General features: G+C 32.4%; 1 protein-coding gene across 3 annotated transcripts in view; it reads left to right on the forward strand.

Moving 5' to 3' along the window:
- The window catches only part of Naaladl2 (N-acetylated alpha-linked acidic dipeptidase like 2), a 1184425-nt gene that overhangs the window by 84998 nt on the left and 1075658 nt on the right, over positions 1-23769 (forward strand). For all 3 annotated transcript variants that reach the window (XM_078043670.1, XM_078043671.1, XM_078043672.1), the window contains one exon: positions 18798-18860. The gene's annotated coding sequence lies outside the window, so the exon portion shown is untranslated. The remainder of the gene's footprint in view (positions 1-18797; positions 18861-23769) is intronic.

Consider the following 23769-nt stretch of genomic DNA (forward strand, 5'->3'; position numbering starts at 1 on the left):
GTCCTTATAAAGATCAAAAGCAAATTTATAGATCCAATATATAATGTACAGAGTAAACATTCTCATTCCAAAAGAAAGAATTAGGAGCATAGAAAGAAAGGATAGGACTAAAGCAAGACCAAAACTCACTTGGGCAGACGTTAGACCCTGTAGCTCCATGTTGTATCTGAAGCACATGGAATTGATAAGGAGATGCAATCTCCACTCCCCCATCCTTATAGTCTTGCAAAATTGCAATCCACATAGCAGTTCTTAGGCTGGCTTTCTCCACAGCCAGCAGCTTTCCTTGGAAGACATTTCATATTATTGGCATTTCTTAATCTCTGAAGTCTTTATTCCGGCTTTGGCTTCATTCTCAAAAGTTTATATATCTCCCTTTCAATCGCTGTTATAAGGAAGTATTATTCTTCTATGCTCTGCCTGGTTTCCAAGGCCTTCCTTTGAAACCTCAGTGGAAGCCTTACTGACCTTCTAACTCCAGATCCTGCTAGAAAAGGACCACCTGAATGTGTTAAGGTCCTTTGTCAGCTTAAGGAGTAGACTTGCATACTTGAACAATGGCTGTAATGGCCTCTGAGTACCTGAGTGGTGTATCATGGTGAAATAAATTGTGAGTAAACAGCTTTTTATGTTTCCCTGTGTGAGCAGGATAACCCCAGGGGATCCTCTCAAAGGAGTTTTCACTTTTAAACCTTGAGCCTTTCATAGGTGTGATCTTGCTGATATCAGAATTGCCCTAAAGAAACCTTTCCGATTATATGTGTGCAAAGTATTTAGCTTCTCTGTAGTGGAGATAACCTCTTCAACAACCATACTTTCCTTGGCTCCTAATTTTACATGTGCTTTTTCTCTGTTCAAACTGCAAGTTTTAAAAATCTTTCTTATCTGCTTTCTGCTCCTAATTCTCACAGCAAGCCTGGTTAAAAACTGCAAACAGTGCCACTGCCACTACCTGAATGCTGTGCTGCCTTGAAATTTCCTCCATCAGATTAATTAAATCTATCACTTTAAATTTGGCATCACACAAAGTCTAAGGATATGAGCAAAATCTAGGCAAGTTATTTGCAAGGATCTAACATGAATGTCTTCTAGTTGAGTTCCCAATACAATCCTTGTTCCGTTGAACCCTCCTGAACACTGACTTTACTGTTTGCATTTCTTTCAGCATTTTGGTGTTCTGAGTACCCACCACCATTGCCTATTAATTTCTGTTATAACATTCTAATACTTCTCCAGCTTAATCTCCAAGCGTTTCCAACTTCATTCCAAAGGCTTCTGAACCACACAGGTTGGTCACAGCAGTGATTCCACTTTTCAGTACCATTTTTTTTTGTTAGTTCTGTGTCACTGTGACCAAACAAAAACCTAGCAAGAATAACAAGAGGAAAAGTTTATTTGGTTTCAGAGGTTCAGACCATGGCTGACTGGCTGTATTGCTCTGGGTTTGAGGTGAGTAAGAACATTATGGAGGAAGAGCATGGCAGAGAAAAGCTGCTCAGTTCATGGTAGCCCAGAATCAGAGAAAGTGAGGAGCTAGGGACAAAATAAATGCCCCAAAGGCATGTCCCCAGTATCCCACTTACAATAGTCATACCCTACCTGCCTGTACTTATCACCTAATATAGTAGTCCTTTCAGATTATTAATCCAACAAATGAATTAATCCACTCTGTTTTAGCTCTCACAACCTAATAATGAGTTTTAGGGGACATCTCATGACGAAACCATAACAGGTGGGAATATAAGTCTGGTGTTTATTGCTTCACCTTCATTGAAATAGAAATCTGTAATTTCTGAACAGAAATGTCCAGTGCCAAAAAATAAATTTGAATTCCAATGGTACACAGATGCTTTATATACCACATCTGGTTTGGGATTATTCATCATAAGTATATATTTAATTCATTTATTTATTATTCTGTAATATTCTACCCATCTTATTATTTTATGTAGTTTAATAAATATCAATATTTGTATTATATTTTTATTATAGTTAGTTTTGTATTTATGTAATTAGAATCTTTCAAATATTCTTTAAGGTGTTTATGTGTGTGTGTGTGTGTGTGTGTGTGTGTGTGTGTGTGTGTGTGTGCATGTGTGATTTATATATATATATATCACAACAACTAGAGCCCCAGATCATCCTTAGGAGGCCCAAAATCTCTTGTAGATGTGGAATGAAAGAGATGTTTCATATTATTAATATTTTTTCTTTCTGTAAGCCCTTGCTTTTACTGAACAAATTCAGTTTAAAGATTCCCTTGTCATCTGTACTTGCTAAGTGTTTTCACCATTGTGTTGTCCCAAGATTTAAAACTTATCCTATTTACAATATCTGCTAATGAAAGGTGTATGAAATTAAACTTTATTTAATATATGGTTTGGAGGGACAGCACAATCAATACAAATAATTTCAAATATCAATACAAATAATTTTACATGAAATATGACACATCCCTGTTTTAGAAAGTTCTTCTGTTTCCCCAACTACAAAGGTTTATTTTACTACATCCTTTTGACTCATGTCCTGCTTTTGCCTAATTCAATATTGCCAGTATCCTTTGTCCTGTTTTCCCCTTCTTAGTCTTTTTTCCACCAATCTACCCCCACCCCATTTAAGTTTTTATCATTTTTTTAGGTGGACACATTTAACTGTCTTTTTGTTGATATGAGAACCTACAATATCAGACCCTCTGGTCCTACTTTTGCCCCAAGTGAATTATCAAATCCATTTTTCTAATTAAGTTAATTCTTTCTGTAAGAATGGTCCTTTTCCTATTGTTAACCTTTTTATCCACACCACTACCTCTATAAAATTATGCTCTGTATTTTGCCTTTTAATTTTATATCATTCTGAGGTTCAGTGACCATGTTGGCACTTCAGAAACTGCTATCTTTAGCATTCCCTTGGGCAAGAATAGCAGCAAACTTCTGTCATTTAAGTTTCGTAAGAAAAAAATCTTATTAACAGTCACATGAAAAATATCAGCAATATAGAACCCATACTATGTAAAATTTCTGATTTAAGACATAAATATAAAATTTATGTTTACCTATATCCATGAATCTAATTGAGTATTATTTATGTTTTTGCTTGGTTGTCTATCAAAAGTATGCTTAGTCATTGAATAGTTATTAAGTGGTTGTATTTTTTTAGGGAAATTAAATTTAAAATGTACACATGAATATATTAAATTATTATTGATCTTTTTAAAGGTTGGCATACTGCTTTTTCATACATATGTTTACTTTTGTTTTATTGTTTATCTGTTCAGATTTTATAAATGATCTTATGATCATATGCACATGATGGTTCATTATCAATCTCTCCAAAAATAAATAAAGACAATTTGGAAAAAGCAGTGTTATATTTCACCCTAAGGCTGTTTCATTGACTTGTGATCCAGAAAGAATTACCTGTATGTGACTATTAGCAAATTACTACATAAGGTATATATGGATAGTTGAAAGAAATATTGGTTTGCCACCACCTTCCAAGGGAGTTAATATGGAATAGAGGTCTTAGCATATACACCTGTGAAGTTACTTATAAATAATGTCTACAATGAGTTAAATTTAATCCCTTGAATATATTTGAGAGAAAAATGGAGCAATCATATTGATGCTGTATTAATTGGGAGATTTGTGAAGTGTATTTGGAATGTTGTATATAAATGTTCAGGTGGGAAGAAGGCAAATAGGAAGATATGAGCACAGTATAGGAAAAGGATAAACCCTTTTGCATTGGGCTTATAGTCATTTTTTTAAGAGTTGTAACTTTAAAAACCTACTTCAAATTCTTTACTGTATACTGGCACTGGGTATGTGATGCTGAGCAAGCTCCATTTTAAAAATGAGAAGATTACCCACCTTAAGGATGAAATGAAATGATACCTGTAATAGCTTTAACAATGGAGCTATGCAAATAGTATGTTAATTATATTGTAATTTTTAATAAGAGTTTTCATTATAAACAGTACATAGCACATTTTATAGTGCTTATTTGGCTAGACTATAACTCTTGAAAGCGACACCTTTTTACATTAGGCACCATATTGATAAATACATGTATGCAATCGATTTTTACAGCACAGTAATTAGAGAAACTTTTGGATAAGTAACTGCTGGAAATCAGAGAAATGACAATTTGAGGAAAATTTTAAATATAGTAGAGTTCAGGGAAGATGTAATTATTCTGAATAATAGAATTTTGTTTGGGGAACATTGCTGGAGATAGTTGTTTAAGATTACCCAGGAAATTGTTTAATAAAATACTTAGAAAGAGGGAAGAACCATGTTTAGTTGAGTGCTAACAGGCTCAGATAACAAAAGACATTAAGTATGGACAGAAGAGATGAGAAAAAAGAAGTCAATAGAGTAGGAGAAAGAAGTGAATCAGAGTGCAAATAGAGATAAAATGGCAGTTGAAGGGCAGACAAGATAGCTCTTGCCTATAATCCCAGGTACTCTGTAGATTGAGCAGATTATTTGAGCCTGGCAGATTGAGACCATCTTGGGCAATATAGTAAGATGTTGTACCAAAACAAAGCAAAAGAAAATCAAAAAACAAAACAAACAAACAAAACAAAACAAAACAAATAAAAATGACAGGTTGGTCCAAGGGTCTCTTGCTACCAGAATGCCACAATATGTTTACTATTAATTTTCATACTAAACTACAAGTACATTTGTAAACAGAAATGCATTATAGTATTTTAGACTTCCCATACTATCTCCCTTTGTTTTCTCTTAGTGGAGCTATAAATGTTATATTCTAGGAGCAATTTTTTTTTAAAATGCTGAAAGCATGTTTTTCTCCACTGTAGTCTTTCAGTGTTATGATGGCAATTTTATTTGTTAATGATATTTAATAATTTTATTTAAAAATTCATCTGTGTTCAGATATCAGTTAAGCAGGTATCCATATGACCTTCCACTGTACTTATGGAAAGAAATACTACTTACCTAGTGTCACTCTCTTTTTCCTCTTAGGAGAGAAATAAGCTTACTGCTTTCTCATGATACACAGTAACTCACCTTCTGTTTGTAGACACTTTGATTCTACCTGGTAATTCTCCTTTACTAGCCTACAGTTGTTTTTGGAAGAACTCACAGGGCCTTTAGGAATTGACTGAAACTGCTAACTTATTTCTCACAGTTGCCTTAGGAAAATCACATTAAATTTATATCTCAGTGGAATGCATTGGGATTAATTTGAAAGACACACTATAAAATTATTCATTCAACAAAAATTATAAAAATTGATCTATAGACTCTTGTCTAAAAGAGTGCTTTATTTTTATATTACTTTTGCTTAAAACCATTCCTTTAATATATAGTAGTATTTTTGCCATATTTCTATTATTTTGTTCACTATGAAAGTTAGAGAAGAATCATGAAAGAGTTGTTCTTCTGTAATGAGAACAAAATTCAAACCTAAGTAATTTCGGTAATGGTGTTGTTCACTCAAAGAACAGTGATATTTTTAAAAACTTGAAAAAAAATTAAGAAATTTGAAGTAAATAAAAAGATGAATGAATTTGAATGAATGAATATCTGACAATGTTTACTGAAACATTTAAACTACTCATCAGGCTTTTAAAACAGATTTTAATATGTACTTACTTTTAAAATTAATTTTAATTGAATGTCATTTTCATGTAATAAAACATTTTCAGTGTAGATTATGATGTGAAAGAAGATTGCATTTTATTTGATTTCTCTGTATTCTTTTTTAGAGAAAGTGAACTAAGTTTAATACTCTGAGTTTCGTGATGCAGTGATAGTATTTTGTTTGTTTTGGTTATTGCTTTTTACTTACTATCTTCTGATTATTAATAATGCTACAAAAGAAACAACTGATTGTGCCAAAGAAATCTTCTTTTGCCTAAATAAAGTATTATGTATTTTCATTTTTAAATGACATTTTCTAAAAAAATCATCCTAACTAATTATTCATCCTTTTCATATTTTATGAAATTATACTTACATATTAAGTTTATTTTATTTTGCTTTTTCAGAGGTAGAGATCAAACCCAGAACTTCTTGCATGCTAGGCAAGTAATCAATACTGAGAACACCTCCAGCCCACTGTCTTTGCTCTTTCTGCTATTCATTTACATTTTTTTTAGTGCCTTGTGGATACACATAATGGTGAGATACATTGTAGTATATTCATTTATGTACATAAAAAAACTTAGGTCTGATTCATTCATTCCATTGTCCTTCCCTTATCCTATGCCTTCTCCCTCCTCCTCTAGCCACTTCCCCTGCTCCAATGATCTTTATTTTGATGTAATCTTCTGCTTTTCTTTTCCTTTTTCTTTATCTTGGGCTAACTTCTCTACACATCAGAGAAAACATTGAACCTTTGACTTTCAGTATAGGGCTTATTTCACTTAGCATGATAGTTTCTAATTCCATCCATTTACCAGCAAATGCCATAATTTCATTCATTTTTATGGCTCAGTGTATATGTACCACATTTTCTTTATCAATTCATCTGTTGAGGGGCTCCTGTATTAGTGCCAAAGCTTGACTGTTGTGAATTGTGCTGCTATAAACTTTGATGTGGCTGCATCCCTATTGTATGTTAATTTTAAATTTTTAGATATACACCAGAAAGTGGGAGAACTGGGTCATATGGTGGTTCCATTCCTAGTTTTTTGAGAAATCTCCCTACTGCTTTCCAGAGTGATTGCACTAATTTGCAATGTATGAATGTACTTTTTCTCCCACATCCTCATCAACACATTAATTGTATTCTTGATAATTGCCATTATTACTGGAGTAAGATGAAATCTCAGTGTAGTTTCGATTCACATTTCCCTAATTGCTAGAGATGTTGAGTATTTTTTTTCATATATTTGTTGGCCATTTGTATTTCTTCTTTTGAGAAGAGTCTGTTTAGTTCTTTTGGCAAATAATTTTTGTTATAAATAATTTATGAACCTATATTGGCATATCAGCTACCTCTGAGCAAAAGGCTTTAGAATCTTTCATTTAAAGGTTTGTCATAAAATAAAATTTTCCATGTAGTAAAAGTTAAGCAGTACTTTTTAATACAAAACAATTTTTTACATACATTTTTCTTTTTTGTTTTTCAGCTTTTTAAATACATCTTTTATCAAATGAATGTTACCGCTTTCTAACTGGCCTCTTTCCTTTTGATTTTTCCAAATTCTTTCTTCAAATGTCAGACAGAGGAATGAGTTAAATATGAAGTAAACACAATTCTTCTTCAGATCTTTTAAGGTTTCTCCATTAATCACAAAATAAAATCTAATCACCTTAACAGGCTCTTTAAGTTCCTTTGTTATCTAGACTTTTGTTACAGGTTAAACTACAAATCTTGGTATTCATTTTCATACTCCATGCTTTAGCCAGATGAATTCCATCAACAGTTTGATATTCTTGTTTATGGGCCTTTATAAACGTTATTCTCCAGGGCAGGCCTCTTCCCCTGTTTGTTCTGGGTCACTTTGATATATGAAGAAGACAGTAAGTAGACTATTAACATTTAAAATCTATTATAACTTCATCGAGCACATATCATAGTTAGTTTTTTAAAGATGAGAAGTCTGTTCAATGTTTTCTGTTTGTTTTTTTGGTGGTGTTGAAGGGTAGGTAGGGATGCTGAGGTTTGAACCCAGAACCTCAAGACTGCTAGGCACACACTGTTACTGAACTATATCCCCAGACTCCACTTACTTTTTTAAAAAAGCAAAGGTATCTGTTCACAGACCATAAATCTCTTTGTATTTTGTGGGTTTTTTCTTTTTCTTTTTTTTTCCAAGGCAAAGGCTCAGTGTTTTGAGTTACCCAGAATGGAGAAATCTCTCTACCTTATGAAAGTATATCATTATTTCTTTAAGACAGCAAATTATCCTTTTGTCTATTCCTCTCTATCTCTGTTTCTCTCCCACCACCTATAAGACATACACATCAAAAAAATTAAAAAAAAACTAACAAAGAGTTTTTTTATTGGAAGAAATAATCATTGTTCAAATCAACATTTGGTGATTGTGCTCAATATACAGATTGTATATTCTTAAATGCAGGGATAGCATTTTCAACAAAAATCTTTCTGTTAGGTCTTTGAAACACAAGACAATGCAAAAGTTTAAACATTAAGATCAAAGTTAACACTCAGCAAAGTTGTTGAAGTGAGTCAATGAAGGAATTTTTGAAAAAAATTTTCTTTTCTTCTGTTGACCTTCTCTTACCCTCCTATTTTCAACTTCTCTTTCAAAAAGGGTCATGTTTCAATAGTACTCTATATGTCACCCAGAGTGGAGTGGTATATATATATATCTTGTATCCCCTGCTTTATTCAACTCAAAAATTGAATTAGCTGCTATAATATATTGAATATTTTACAACACCCAAAATTAATAAGTTTAAACTCTAGCCCCCAAGGTGATGGTATGAGGAAATGAATGCTCTAGGAGTTGATTAGGTCATTAGAGAGGAAGCCCTCATGAATGGGATTAGTTTCCTTGTGAAAAATACCCCCACCCCCAAAGAGATCCTTCACTCTTACTATGTGAAGACACAGTGAGAAAGCATCTCCTATGAACGAGAAGTGAGCCCTCATCAGAAACCAAATTTGCTGCCATCTTGCTCATGGACTTCCGAGCCTCCAAAACTGTGAGAAATAAACTTCTGTTGTTTATAAACAATCTAATCTATGGTATTTTGTTACAGCAGCCTAAACAGACTAAGACAATTTATTTTGATAGTCATATCACACTGACCTTTAACTTGGAGACAGCTAACCTTGTCATTTGATGAGACTGCTGTTTAACAAACTCTCATTTGTTTTATTTAAAATACATATAAAATAATAGTATATTTGAATCAATTTAGACTCATTTGTATACATTAGTTCTTATTCTATTTAATAAATACAGCTTTTTATATACACATTCCTTTTTTAATCATTTCAGTGTAATTTTGGCTTAATTTACATAAAATGACCTCATTAAAAGCAGAGTTCAATGTTAGTTGACAAATGAAATATTCTGAAATTTTTGTGTATGTCTCTTTTACAAATGTACTTTGTTTAAGCTTTCCTCTAACAAAGATATATAGTAAGTTGGTTTAAATTTGTATACAGAATATACAGGACAACAATGGGGTGACATGAAGACTAACTGCTTAGTGTTGGCTGGATGATTGAAAACAAATGAAATACAAAGTCTGTTTCGTGGGATTGTTCTGCCTACTGGAATGAACTGCATTAACTTTAACCCACCCGAGGCTTATAGGGTTTATTTATTTCATCTGTTGGGATATCTTTTTCCTTACTTATGACTTTTCTACTCTTAAATTGCTAGCCAGATCATTGCTATCTTTTAATTATTGCATCATAATTATGTTTTATCATTTTTATTTTATTATGTTTATTATTTGTCATAATCTAATGGTTGTATAACATTTTGCTTTTTACTTGTTTTTAAATTCAGATTGTGAATGTATAGAGTAACTATGATATGTACCTCATTTTCTTGCTTAACAAAAAATTTTTAAAATTAAAAGAATTCTATGATTATGGTTGGTTTCTTTATTTCTTATTTTTGACCTATATATATGTCTATATCTTTGCTCTTTAATTAACAAAAGCTCCTTGAAAGTTTGTCCACTTATTAATATCATGTTAAAAATTGTATTGAAGTATGATTTAGTTACATTAAAATATGATTGTCATTTAATAACTAATGTAAGATGCCATCCAATAATACAGTTCTAACTTTGGTGCATTAAGTCACACACAGAAAATTATAAAATGATAATATTTATATGAAACACTGCAGGAAATGGATGAAGGAAGTTGCTTTAAATTGGAAGTAAGCAGATGGGAAGATTACTCTAGAGAGGGAATAGGGGTGGGAGGGAAAGGGAGTACTGGTAGTCTGTGCCCTATACTATGCCTGGAAAACGTCATTACTAGAAAGAGTATGGTGAAAGAAGAACTGGAGTGAATGCAGACATGTACCACAACTAGTGGGGGTTAAGCTCCTGAAAAACTTATACTTAAGGATCCAAAAGTCATCCATTCAAGAATGGATGGTGGAAGGAGATGGTCATTATTATACAAAACACATGTATGAAGATGTGAATTTGGTGTCAACATACCTATATACAAACAGAGAAATGATAAATTATGGTATAAAGGTGTATCAAGAGTTGTAATGCAAAAAGAGAGAGCTCATGTATAATGGCATAATTTGGTGTGAACATACTTTATATACAGAGTTATGAAGAAAAAAATAATGCCTTAATAGTTATGCACATATGATGATTTCAAATGAAAGTGAGAAATTTAGTCCATCATCTGAAGAGTTTGTCTTTATGATTAATCATCACTCTTTGTTTTCAAATGAGTTTTCTAGAACATGGTAGACAATCAGTAATTTTTGAGAAGCCTCAAATCAAATAGAAAAGTCCTTCAGATGATTGGATAAATTTATATCTTTTTAATCAGATGGCTGTTATCTTTTGACTTGTTAATATTGTCAATATTTGTCACTTCTATAATTAATAACAGATAAAACTCCAAATAATAATAGCAGCTGCCATGTTGGGGGCATCCATGATGTTCCAAGCCCTCATAGCTCACCTGATAATAACCCTGGAATATGGATTGTTATTCTAATTTTATACAAGAGGTATCTGAGTGTCAAAAATTTTTAGTAGTCCTAAAACTAGTAGATAGTGTAGCTAGAATTTAAACATAGATTGATCAGATTCCAGAGCCTAAAATCAGTGTAATTGCCATGTCTGTAAGGAGTGCTTACTGTAGCATTTGTTGAATGGATGACTTTTGGATCCTTAAATATAAGGTTTTTCAGGAGATTTTCCCTCCCTTAATGCCCACTAATTGTATGACTGCATTCACTTCCAGTTCTTCTTTCACCATAATCTCTTCTAGCAATGATGGTTTCCAGGCATAGTATAGGGCACAGACTACCAGTACACAATCATGCCCATGCAAATACTGAATCATGCCTTTGGTCTCATTAGCATCTGAAGCCTACAACACCAACTTTTAATTTCTGGCTCTGCTACTAACTAGTTGTATGTCTTTGGACATGCTGTATAATCTCTCTGTGACCTAGTTTTCTCATTAGAGTATAGTAACTATAACAATAATACCAACATTATATACAATTGCTTTGACTATTAAATAGCTAAATAGATGTATAACGCTTGACATATTTCCAGGTATATAAATCATTATATACTAATATTATTAGTCATGACTAAAAGAAGTTGGTCTTACTAACTTAATTTTTAAAAATTGCTCACTAATGCTTAAAATTACATCTTATAACACTGAAAGTTCTATAGGTGGTTTATTGCTGAAATAACTGAGAGATACAGCAATTACTAACATATTCTGTTCATGATTTTTAATGTTTTGTGATATATTACAAAAGATAGGAAAAGCTTTGCCTAGTTGGCAGATTCTAAACAATCTAACTAATGGAATGAAGAATTTATATGAATATGAAACAACTGGCAGTACAAACATGTATCACATTTAGAACTGAACAGAGACTTCACAGAAGAATAAATACAGTCAATCAACAAGTACGTGAAAAAATGTTCATTATCTCAAAATGCATTCTACTGTCATGTATACCCAAGTAGAACAAATAAAAATGCAATTAGAATATTCTAGGAAAAAAAAAAGAAATATCTGAGATTTCAGGATATAGTTGCAAAAATCATACATGGCTTGAGTTGTTTCTTCTTATTTCATATTGAAAATATGATGTATCATTTCTCAAATTGAAGATCTAGACCAAGATTTGGCAAATTATGGCCCCCAGGTCAAATCTGGCCCATCACTTTTTTTTAAAAGTTTTATTGGAACACAGCCCTGCTCATTTATTTAATATTGTCTTCACATTACAGTGGTAAATCTGAATAGTTACAACAAAGACCATATGGTTGAAGAAACCAAAAACATTTATTCTCTAAGCCTTTTCAGAAAAGTTTGCCAATCACTGAATAGACAAATCGAAATTCACACATGAAAGGTTACTTCAAATTGATGTTTTATATTTTCTCTGTAGGAAAGATTTCTTTCTCCCCTCTAAATTTTATAAACAGCATCAATAGTACGGATCAAAGCCTGTTTACTCTTTCATGCATGTTAGCTTTTTTCTGTTCTCTCAGATTAGGGGTTTCCACAGTATTCCTGGAATTGTAGGCATATAAACTATAAAATATGAAACCAAGTTAAACTTTGAAACCAGACAACTGATCAACTTCTGTATGATCAGTTATTTTGTGAAATTGACTAAATTTGTTTAAGTAATTTATTGAGGTAAGGCACATTGACTTTCATAGTTCATGTGACCTAAAGAACACAATTTGAGGTTATTACCAAGCATTAAATAAATACGCTATCAAAAACATCATCTAGCTATTGTTATTAAAAAAAAAACTTGTTTATTGATGTTTGAGATTATTTGGCCCTGTGTTTATATGCATGATGTTTGTTTATCCTTAGTATTCTTTCCCAATGTTCATTACATTTTCTTTCATGTTTGCTCATTTGGTTCTAAAATTCTAGTCTTTTTAGTTGTTATTCTATCATTTTCATGGCTCTCTGCATTTTTTCTTTATATTTTTTCTTTTTTTCTCCATTCTCTTTGTTATTGGTTCAGAGTTCGAAATTGAGACCAGCACTTAAATAGAGTTTCCATCAATGCTAGAGTGATGTTGGGATTGCCTTTTCACTCATCATCTTTCAAGAGGCATTATGCATCATTATCATCAGCAAATAAAATCCTATCATCAGCAAATAAAATTCTTGTAAAGGCTACCTGCCTAAATCCTGCTTTATCTTCCTAAAAGTAAATTTTAATAAACACTGAGGGCAGAACTTACCAGGAAGAGAATTAATTGAGAGTTAGTCCTTTTTAATCAATTCAGAAATTCCTGTACTTTATTTGAAGGTAAATATAGTTAATTTGCATTGGGGGATGATGTTGATTATTTAAAAATCAGAGGTGAAGAAAGAAACCACAAAGTAAAATGATTTATTTGCTTTTTGGTAAATTTTATTCTGTTTTGTAACCTTTGAAACATGGATTTTATGAGTTATACCATTAAAATTTATACTCCCTCTAGAGTGTGTTGTTAATCATTATTGCTCTTCTGGGCTTCCAAATTACCTGTCTATATTGGAGTGCAATATTCCTTAATGTTTACAATTGAAATGGTGATGGTTCTTAAGACTTTTCATATATTTCTATGAATGACCTGGGATTCGCAAGAGATAAAGACTTACCTTTAGAAATACATTTCAAATATTAAATTCTTCTTAAAAATTCCTAGAACTTTAAAAATCAGTTTTCATTCTATTCTCTGAAATAAAGTATCTGACTCTAATGGATACTTTAAAGCTCCAAAAAGTAGATGAAATCATTATAAGGGTAGTTTTAGTATAATAGAAATAGAACAAGCTGTAGGTACTTCATTTATAATTTAGTTCAATGCACCAAACATTTATTATGTTTCTACTTTGTGAAAGTCCTCTTCAGCCTTGGGTAAAGGTGTATGTAGATATAATGTAAGGTCCCTTGTCCTTGGATGAAGAGAATTGAAGTCAGATATGAGCACTTATAAATTTTAAAGCATGGAGATCTATTTTTATGTCATAAAAGTTCCTTTTTTTTTTTTTAGAGTGGGAAGAATACCAGAAAGGAGCTCAGAGCTCCAGGTGAGGTCAAGAAAATATACTGGAATATTTCCAATTTATAGAACCTTTCTTAGTCTTATTAATTAGTAATCTTTGCCAAAACAGTGTTAATGAATAGAAGTTGAGAAGTAGGATGCTGACCCTAGAACCTCTGCATAGAAGAAAGTGATCCAAAAACAAAGATGATTCCAAACCAAACTCAGCCCATGAGATTTCAAGCTCTTAGAAGTCCTTATCATTACTGAGAAGTTTTATAAATACTTGAATAGAAAAGGAAATGGGTCATAGAGCTTGACTAATTTTTAAAAAGGCTCTTCCACTCAAATTCAATCATTTATTGAATTCTGATATAATTCAAAGAGTAAATGATGCAACACTATTCTTGGGTGCTTATAGAATAGTAAGGGAGACAGAAATGTACACCAAGGTTTCTAAAATTATACTGTGTGAAAATTCAGTTGACTCAACCCCCCTTCCCCTCCCCCATATCTCATCCTGACCTATCCAAGTTTCAATTAGAATTTCAATTACAACTTTAGCATGGCATGATGGTGCATACCTGTAATCCTAGCCCAATCAGGAGGCTGAGGCAGGAGAACTGCAAGTTCAAAGCTAGCCTCAGCAACTTGGCAAGATCCAGTCTTAAAATAAAACATAAAAAAGGGTTGGGAACAGGCTCAGTGGTTAAGCATTCCTGGGTTTAATTCCCAGTCCCCCCACCACACACAAAAAAATTTTCAGCCCTTCTTTTTTCCCAACACTGTTTTTATTCTTCACTGTACCTCCTTAGTTTTAATCTTTCCACCCTCAGTTGGTCCTATACCAAACTGTATTCCCCATTTGTCTTTTGCAAGAAACTTGTCACATTAAACATTTCATGACAGTTATAAATTTATCAATTAATTGAAAATTTGATGGGTTGTGGGAGAAAGCATTGTACCATGGAGACCTCTCACTATTCCCTCACAATTTCTATTTTTCCCTGTTTGATCATTTCTATTTACTTATACATTCTGCTATTCCTAATGCATGTTGTCCTCTGCTCTATAAAAAGAGTCCCATTCACCAAAGGTAGTTTAATCTCCTCTTTCTCCATGAAAATATTGGTAATTTTTTATATTATTAAATAAATAATATAGAAATTACAGAGGATGTAGAGAGAGGTATAAGTAACACAAAGGAACCCAGAGTTTGGAAGTAAACAGATTTTAAGTATCAAATTAGAACATGGTGAGTACAGTGTATATACCATTTTAAAACTTCATGGTAGATCTTAGAATAAATTCCAGTTAATCTCATCCCAACTGTGTGGTTTATAATAAAGCATCATTTCAAAGTATCCTAAGTGTTGTCTGATCCAAGAAATTATTGCTTAAAGAAAAGAATACATTTCAGAAACAAAATTGTAATCTAGACATGTGAGAATAAAACATACTGCTTAAAAGAACTGCAAGCTATGCACAGAATCGATTAGAAACAAGATTATTATGAAGTCATGAGATTGTTGTGATAAAATATTTTTAAAAACTCATTTCTCTTCACTTTAAAATTCCATATTTTCTGGGAACAATGGTGCATACCTGTAATCTCAGTGTTTCAGGAGGCTGAGGCAGGAGGATGGCAGGTTCAAAGCCACCCCTGAGCAACTTAGTGAGACTGTCTCAAAAAATAAAAAGGGCTGAGGATGTCACTCAGTGGTTGAGAGCCTCTGGATTCAATCTCTGATACAGAAACAAAACCAACCAAACTATATGCATGGTAAAAATTTCATAAATCAAATGGGTGTATTTCTGTATGCCATAGAAAATATTTTAATGTACACTGTGTGTGTATACACACACACACACACACACACACACATACACACACATATACATATATTAGAACAAAGTAGTACTTCTGAAAAAAATATAGGACTGAAAACACTATTAAACTTTTTATATTATATAATATACAATATTCTTAGTAAAAATAGTATCAATTAAATAAAAGTAAGATAATATTCAGTTTGTAGTAAAAAGTGAACAATTTTCCATCAGTTTGCATAATACTTTAATATTTCAAAGTGTAAACAAAAAAGAAATATTTGACTTAACATAGGATTGGGATATAGTCCTTTTGTGTATGAGTGTATGTGTAGAGTCTTTTTATTTTTAAAGTCCTGTAGCAAAATCTATTGGAGATATATTACTTTTTTTTTTTTTTTCTGGCTTAGTGTTTGGGATGCTCTCCAACCTCAAAGTGCTTTGTAGTGTGTGAATTCCAGAAGTGGGATACACTAATTTGGTAGCTGTATAACATTGTTGCCTTGTTGCAGAGTCCATTGTTTCTGTCTTTTTCCTTTGAATCCTCAGTGTTAGTTTTGTCCTCAGACCAATTTCATCCATACTCATAAGGTGGCTAGAGTAGTTCCAGGCATTACATCCGTACACAACAGCAAGAGCAAAAAGGTTTTGTTAGAAGGTAGAGAACTTTGGTAAGAAACCCCCAGAAAATCACTGGCTAGATGCAGTTAACATATATACCCCTAAATCAATTCCTGGCAGAGAAAATGATACCACTGATTGGCTAAGCTAATCAGGATTGTCCTGAATCTGTGCCTGTGGTCTTCCTCTTCACAGTTGCTTGGTAAAAAAAAAGAAAAAAGAAAAAAGATTTGAGGATGAAGTAGGACTCTGCCAAGCAAAGACAAATTATTTCAGTGTGAAGCTGTTTATTGGAAATAGAATCAGACTCTAGGTCAATAATTCTCAACCCTACCTGTATATGAGAATCACCTGGGGTGCTCTTAAAAATGTGTATTGATTTGATTGGTCTGCAGTTAGATTTATAAAATTGTTCTTTGTAATTTTAATGTATAGGTAAGTTTGAGAACTACTGCTGTAGGTAAACTGAAGATAGCATAAGGCATTGGGGACCTTTGTGAGTTTGCACACGTTGAGCTTCTAAAGCAGTTTTGTTTATGAGCTCTACTGAACAATTTTTGAAAATTAGCCAATTGACTAGTAGAGCAAAATTACCAACACTCCATCTTAGACCACAAGTAATCTATGAAAATAAAATTGTGCTTATTGCCATATTTATTGGAAATATTGCAAGAATATAAGATACTCAGGTATTTTAAGAATCAAAACAGCTTTAATAGCTCTACTTACTAAGGAAGAAATGCTAATCTCATTTTTGTGATAAGAGAACTCAATTACAAAATCCATTATTGAATGAGATAGAACTAAAGACAGAGTTTCTTTATTCTACTGCTGTTGATACTTTCGTTCTTGTATTTGGTCAAGATGCTATTTAAAATTGTTATAAATTTAATTTTATCTTATGTGTAAACAAAAAATATTATTGGAGTACCATTTAATATTTCAATACATGTATACATTGTATATTGTTTAAATTAGTCTCCATCTCCTTTGTCAATTCTTTATGGTGAAAAATTCTTCCTTCTAGTTTTTTAAAATGTACAGTATACTATTGATAACTCTAGCCACAATGCTGTGAATTAGCACACCAGAATTTCTTGTTCCCAACTGTAACTCAGGACTCATTGATCAATACCTTCCCACTCTCTCCCCTCCTTTACTCTCTCCAGCCACTGTTATGTTTTCAACTTTTAGGGAATCAACATTTTTAGATTTTTATATGAGTGAAACTATCCTGTGCCTGGTTTATTTCACTTAACATAATGATCTCCTGTTTAGTCCATGTTGTTGCAAATGACAGAATTTCACATTTTTTTTGTTTTGGTTTGTTTTGTTTGGGGGGCTGAATAGTGTTCCTTCATATTTACTAGTACATTTTCTTTGTGTATTCTTTAGCTGATGAACACTTTGGTTGTTTCCATTTCTTGGTGATTGTGAATATGCTGCAACAAACATAGGAGTGAAGATAGTTTTTCAACATTCTAATCTTGTTCCTTTTGATTCATTAGTCTTTGGTATTGTTTCTTTACTCTCTGTTTCTTTTATTTCTGTTCTGATCTTTATTATTCATTTCTTTCTACCAATGTTGTTTTACTTTTATTTTCTCTTAGTTCCTGGAGATGTGGTGATAGGTTGTTTGAGATCTTTCTACCGTTTTACTAGGGACAACAATTGCTATAAACTTCCCTCTTAATACTATTCTTATTTTAGCCCATGGATTTTGGTATTCTGTGTTTCCACTTCCATTTGTTTCAAGAAATTTTAAGGCTTTTTTCTTTTTGATTCTTTCATTGTTTCTTCAAAAGTAAGTAGTTTAATGTCCATGCATTTGTATAGCTTCCACAATTTTTCTTGTTATTGATACCTAGTTATATTTAATTGTGGTTAAAATGTATACCAAATATGAGTTCAGCTTCTTAAAATTTGTTGAGACATTTTTGGGGCTTCTCATACGATCTATCCTAGAAACTTTCCATATGCTAATGAGAAAAAAATTATTTTCAGCAGCTTTTGGGTGGAAAGTTCTGCAGATGTCTGCTGGGTCTATTGGGTATAAGAGGTATTTTAACTCCTTTGTTCCTTTGTTGATTTTCTGTCTGGATGATCTGTCCTTTGCTGAAAGTATGGCGTTAAAGATACCTCTAAGAAAATATTGCATTACTGGAGAGTGTGTATTCAGTTGTTCAGTCACACTCCATATTACTCTTTTTAATAAAGAGTAGTCTTTTAATGAGAAGAGGTAATTAGTCTGTGTAGCTGACAGTCATTTAGGTACTTGCTTTAGGATGTTTTCTTCAATTGAAAGACATTGGGAAATAAACTAGTGGTGGCTATTAAGAACTGGCTGGCTTAGTCTTTTATAGAGATAACATTTTCTAAATTACTGAATTATGATATTGAAAATGAAGGGCAAGCTCCTTGTTGGGTGACAGTGTTAGAATAGCCCTAATGCAGAATCTCATTAAAGCATCTGTCAGGATTCCTCTATTTTACCATCACCTCCCTTTTTCTGCAAGAAGCAACTGTCGTTTTGAGTGAGTGTACTGCCAAAGAGGCATTTACAAATAAATGAAAAATGTCACAATTGATTTCACTTCTTCCAGAATACTGTGTGTCAGCTTTGTCACAAACTGTCTTTGTTATTCTCTATTTTAGATCTCCCAGCTGGACATTGGAAATAACTTTTGATGGTGTAGGGACTTTTCCATGTGACCCCAGGTAAGTCCTCTTTTGGTGACCATTTATAAATATTTGTAAAGACATTTGAACAGTTACAGAAAATGAAAACCTTTTTCCTTTTACTCTCTGTAACTGCTGTTTTTGCCAAAAGCATTTATAGTCAATTGTTTGATTATATATTTGGTCATTTAGGGGGATTATTCCATGCATTACAAAGCTTCGGAAAATTATACAATTGTATTTTATATTCTTATCCCCAATACAATAGTTTGGTATTATATTTAATTTATAATACAAATAACAGTATTATTTGCAAAGAAGACATTTGGCTCTTTTCCTATATTTTGAAAGAACTTAATATGTGTGGAAATTCATCTTGAATACATGTCATTCTTATAGCTTGTATCAATTTAATTGATACACATTCATCATTGCCATTATTGTAAACCATTACACTAGCACTATAGCTATTATACTAGTATTATTGAAGACTTTGAGCCATATACTCTGCTAAGAAATTGTATGAATTAGTTTATGTAAATGCATCACGGTGGTGTTTGAATCCTAAGTTAATATGGATTTGAAAAAAACTAATTAGAAATTGCTAGCAGTTTTTTTTATTATGAATATTAAATTAAACTAAATCTTCCTATAATTATACTTAAGAGATTTTAATCAATATAATTAGTTATAGATTGTGCTATCATTTGAGATTTATTTAGCTTACTACTTTTAACTTGAAAGATCATGGAATAGACTAATTAGCAATATTGTCTTCTCTTGGAAAACAGAAGTGAAAGCAGTTCACTCATTCATTCAATAAATATTTATTGAGCACTATTAAGTGCTAGGTATTTTATATTGAGGATACAACTGTGAAGAATATTAACCATCTCAATTTTTTTTAGTCTAGTGGGAATCAGTCAGGAAAAGAGGCATGTAAGACATAGCATGATGGGTAAAACAGTATGGATAATATGGGATATGAGAAATGAGGTTGGCACCTAATCCTGTGTAGGGATCCCTGCTCAGGCTGGGTATGATGTGGGACAGGAAGGTAGAATAATATTAAAGTTTGCTTATAAAGTAGATCATGATATCTGAAGTATAGTGTTATGTTAAGGAACATTATCTGAAGAAGTAAGGAAAGGAAAATCACATCCTCATGAGCCATATATTGGAATTCAGATATTGTCGTGAACATTGGGAGGTAAACTGGAAAGACTTCAAGACAGACTGATGAAATTTTTGGTGCCAGCTTATGATAGATAACTAGGAAATCTGAGCTACTTTTCCTCCTTTACACAAATATAAATAGAATCTATTTCTTAGATATATGGTCTGTGTGAGCAGAGACATGGTCTAATTCATCTTGGTTTCCCAAGATCAGTTGCAGTGTTTTGTACATAGCAGCTTCTCAATATTTATAGCATGGAACCATAAAATGGAATATAAAAGTTTAACCCCAATAGAGTTAAACTTCCCTCAAAGTTGACTACATATGACCTGTACTCTCCTATCTCTGATCAGGTATCACAAATGGCAAAGTTCCTTTCCACATCTCCTCTTTACTTTTAGATTCACAATGAGCATCTCTACCACAGAAAATGAATAAAAAATTCAATTAAAATAATTTAAAAATAATTTTATGTCAATAAGATCTCTTAAAGTGAAAAGAGTTTGGAGGAAACAAAAATAACTGGAGGTAATTTTTAGCAAAAGAAATAACCAGTGTATCTAATTTTTACATTTAACTCACTCTAGAAATACATAGTAAAAAATACATAGTAAAAATAAGTAACAAAAACTTTCTTCTATACAAAGATGAAAGGGTAATGATCATTAAGTGGATATGATAATATTAGGCTGAGCAGATAAATTTAACTTCTTTTGTAAAAAATAATTGAATGACTAGCCTTTAAAAATATAGTACTATAATTCATGAAATACAAAATTATTTTATTACATAGTGTGAATACTTTGAGTTTAGTTAAACTCAGTGTGGACCCTATCTTTCTGACTATGTAAAATTCTCCATTCTAGAAACTTTTCTCTGACACAGTTTTCTGGGTTTATTTCTTTAAAATATTCTATTTTATGACCACCTTACTGCCAGATTTTCCCTGAAACCATTGGAGTGTATGTGTGTGTGTGTGTGTGTGTGTGTGTGTGTGTGTGTGTGTGTGTGTGTATGCATGCACATTAATTTCTGGAAGGATTGTGAACTCTCTCCTGGGCTGCTGAAAATATCAGCTTTCAGGTTTTTTTAGTGGCACAGGGATAAAGAGTCATAAGCTGGTAGTTTCAATAAACTCAATAGTTTTGGAAGGTCACTTAAAATATTTTGTTCTCCAAAGGCAAATAACTCTTAAAAACAAAACACCTAGACATATAGAATATTCAAGCAATAAAGAAAAGATGAACAAGGGTGCCAAGAAGCATCTGTTAAATTTAGAGTAACTGATCATTGCCCTGCTGTTCACAGGGGTAATCTCAATGTTTTGCCAAGTGAAGAGGAGACAGTTCTGAAAGACATGTTGCCTGTTGTTTTGGAATAATGGGCATTTTTCTGGCTTGCAATCAGTTAAAATACAGATTAGAACTGCCAGATTTTTAAAAGTATAATATAAAGTAAAAAAGGAGGCAGAAATAAGAATAATCGAACCAGGTTGTGTCAATTACCTAGTGTTCCATGACGCAAAGTCACAGTGAGCACTGAGGACTTTACCAAGAAAACTTGGTGTAGGAGTTTGTCCCTATCCTTCCAAAATCAATACTTGGTCTGAACTAACTCATAGCATCTGATCTATTAACTGCAATGCATTTCTTGTCAATAGCTGGTCCAGGTGAAATAACTTACAAATGAGAAAGTTCAAATTACAGTGACATTTGGAACATTTTCAAAATTCCACATTTTTTTTCAGCAAAAACATGACCCTTTGTCTTTAAAAGTAAATATGGGCTTTTAATAATTAAAATAAAGCTTTGATTATTTCCTTAATGTAAAAGAGCCCAAATAAACCATTCAGAAATTATAGTATCTCATCAGATAAGACACCTTTCAATAAGAATTTGTAATATATAAGACAAAAACGATTATTTAACTTACTTAAAAGAAAAAAAAAAGAGTTCAAACAAATTAGAAAATCCCCACTAATTCCCTCAACATTTGGTTAGGAAATTTAACCACAAGTTCACAAAATAGTATCTTCTAGTAAAAGGGGAGAAAAAATGCAGAGGATGTGGCCAGTCCTGCCAGAGGGATCTGTAAACACCTGTGAGTTGGGCTTTTGGTCAGGGCTGGCTGATGGCTGGGCCCAGGTGGTAGGAGCAGTAGGAGGCACAGACTCCCTTGCTTGGGGTCATTTCCTATGCTTACACTGTCAGTTAGTTCCCTTCTTTTGCTTCCACCCCCTGACTCTGACAGCACCTGTTCTATAGCGTTTCCTTGGCAGGAAGCCTCAATGTACATTTTAACAAACTTTTCTGTGCCAAATTTTCTCTTTAAGTTACTAAAGGTAATTGTTTAAAAAATGTGCAGAGCAAATGGGACAAAACAAGACTGCTCTATGAAGGCTAAGGTAGTCAAGTACACTACTAGCGGGAAGAATTGTGTGTTTTATATACAACATGGAAGCTGGCTTGTTGACAAAGAAAAAACTTTGTTTTTAATTGTCTCTTCAAGGGGATATAAATCTTCTCCACTCTATTCGTGCTAACTTACTCAATTTTGCTTCTGTTTTCCCTAATATAGTTATGTAAATTTCCAGGAACTGAGACAAAAACAGTTCTTTTGCTTTAGGACAAAGTTTCTTTCCAGAAAGACAGTGTGACTCCTGACAACTTGTTGCCTGGAGACAAGGGACCTTACATGCCAGTTTTCTAAATGAGAGATATTTTTAATTTCTCTAAAATAGATTAAGTAGCTACAACCCATCTATGTAACTTTTGTTATATGGAGATAGAAGGAGAATTAGAATAAAACATCCCTCAAAACTAGAATGACAGTTTCTGATTGGGGCACATAGTTGTTCTACTGGAAACAAAGTTTTGCACCCAGTAAAATCAAAGCTTTTCTGACATTTCTTTCTTATCATAGTATTCTTATTTATTTCAAAACTCTGTTTGAATATTTATTTCTGAAATATTAAAATTCAGGTAACATGAATTTCAAAGAAATGTTTTCTGAAGCCCCTTCCTCTCAATACTTGTTATGCCACATTTTAAATTCCATTTTATTTTAATTGGTAATAAAGAGAGAGATAAATTATGAAGAAAATTTAGTGACAAATTCTGGTATGGACGTTTTTATTACCCATATATCTAAATAGTCTTTTAAAAATTTTTATGTACTGATTTATTTTCTTCTAAATTGGAAAATTGGAATGTGAGACAACATATCTTGATATATGCTAAAGCAAAGATTCATATGAGAAAGATGAAAAGTGATGGTTAAATAACATGAAGGCTATAATCAAGGGATCTGACAGCTTTATAAGTACAATATATTTATTCAATAAATTTAAAGTGGGTTAATCAATCAATCATTCAACATATCCAGAGTCTGTGGCATGTGCACTAAAATGCATTGTATTCTATGAAACATTTTTTAAAAAACAGTTAATCAGAAAGCATTAATGGAGATTCATTTATGATTTTAATCTCTATGAATATAGAGGAATTCATTAAGTTTCCTGCTATCTACAACTGTTCACAATTGTAAGAAAATAAAATAGTGAAAAGACAATACAAAATTAGAGAATAGGAGCATGTTTAAATAGGTGCTATGAGGAGAAGATAGTGTTTGTGAGTAATTTAGTAAAGGGTTAAACATATGCAGTATAGTTTTCATAGAAGACATCTTATAGTGATACACTTGAGTTGGATTATTACAGATGGGAAGAATTTAGGTAGATTGAAGAGAAAAATAGAAAACTTTCTGTGATGA

The sequence above is a fragment of the Ictidomys tridecemlineatus genome, chromosome 3 (assembly GCF_052094955.1).
Source record: "Ictidomys tridecemlineatus isolate mIctTri1 chromosome 3, mIctTri1.hap1, whole genome shotgun sequence".
NCBI lineage: Eukaryota > Metazoa > Chordata > Mammalia > Rodentia > Sciuridae > Ictidomys > Ictidomys tridecemlineatus.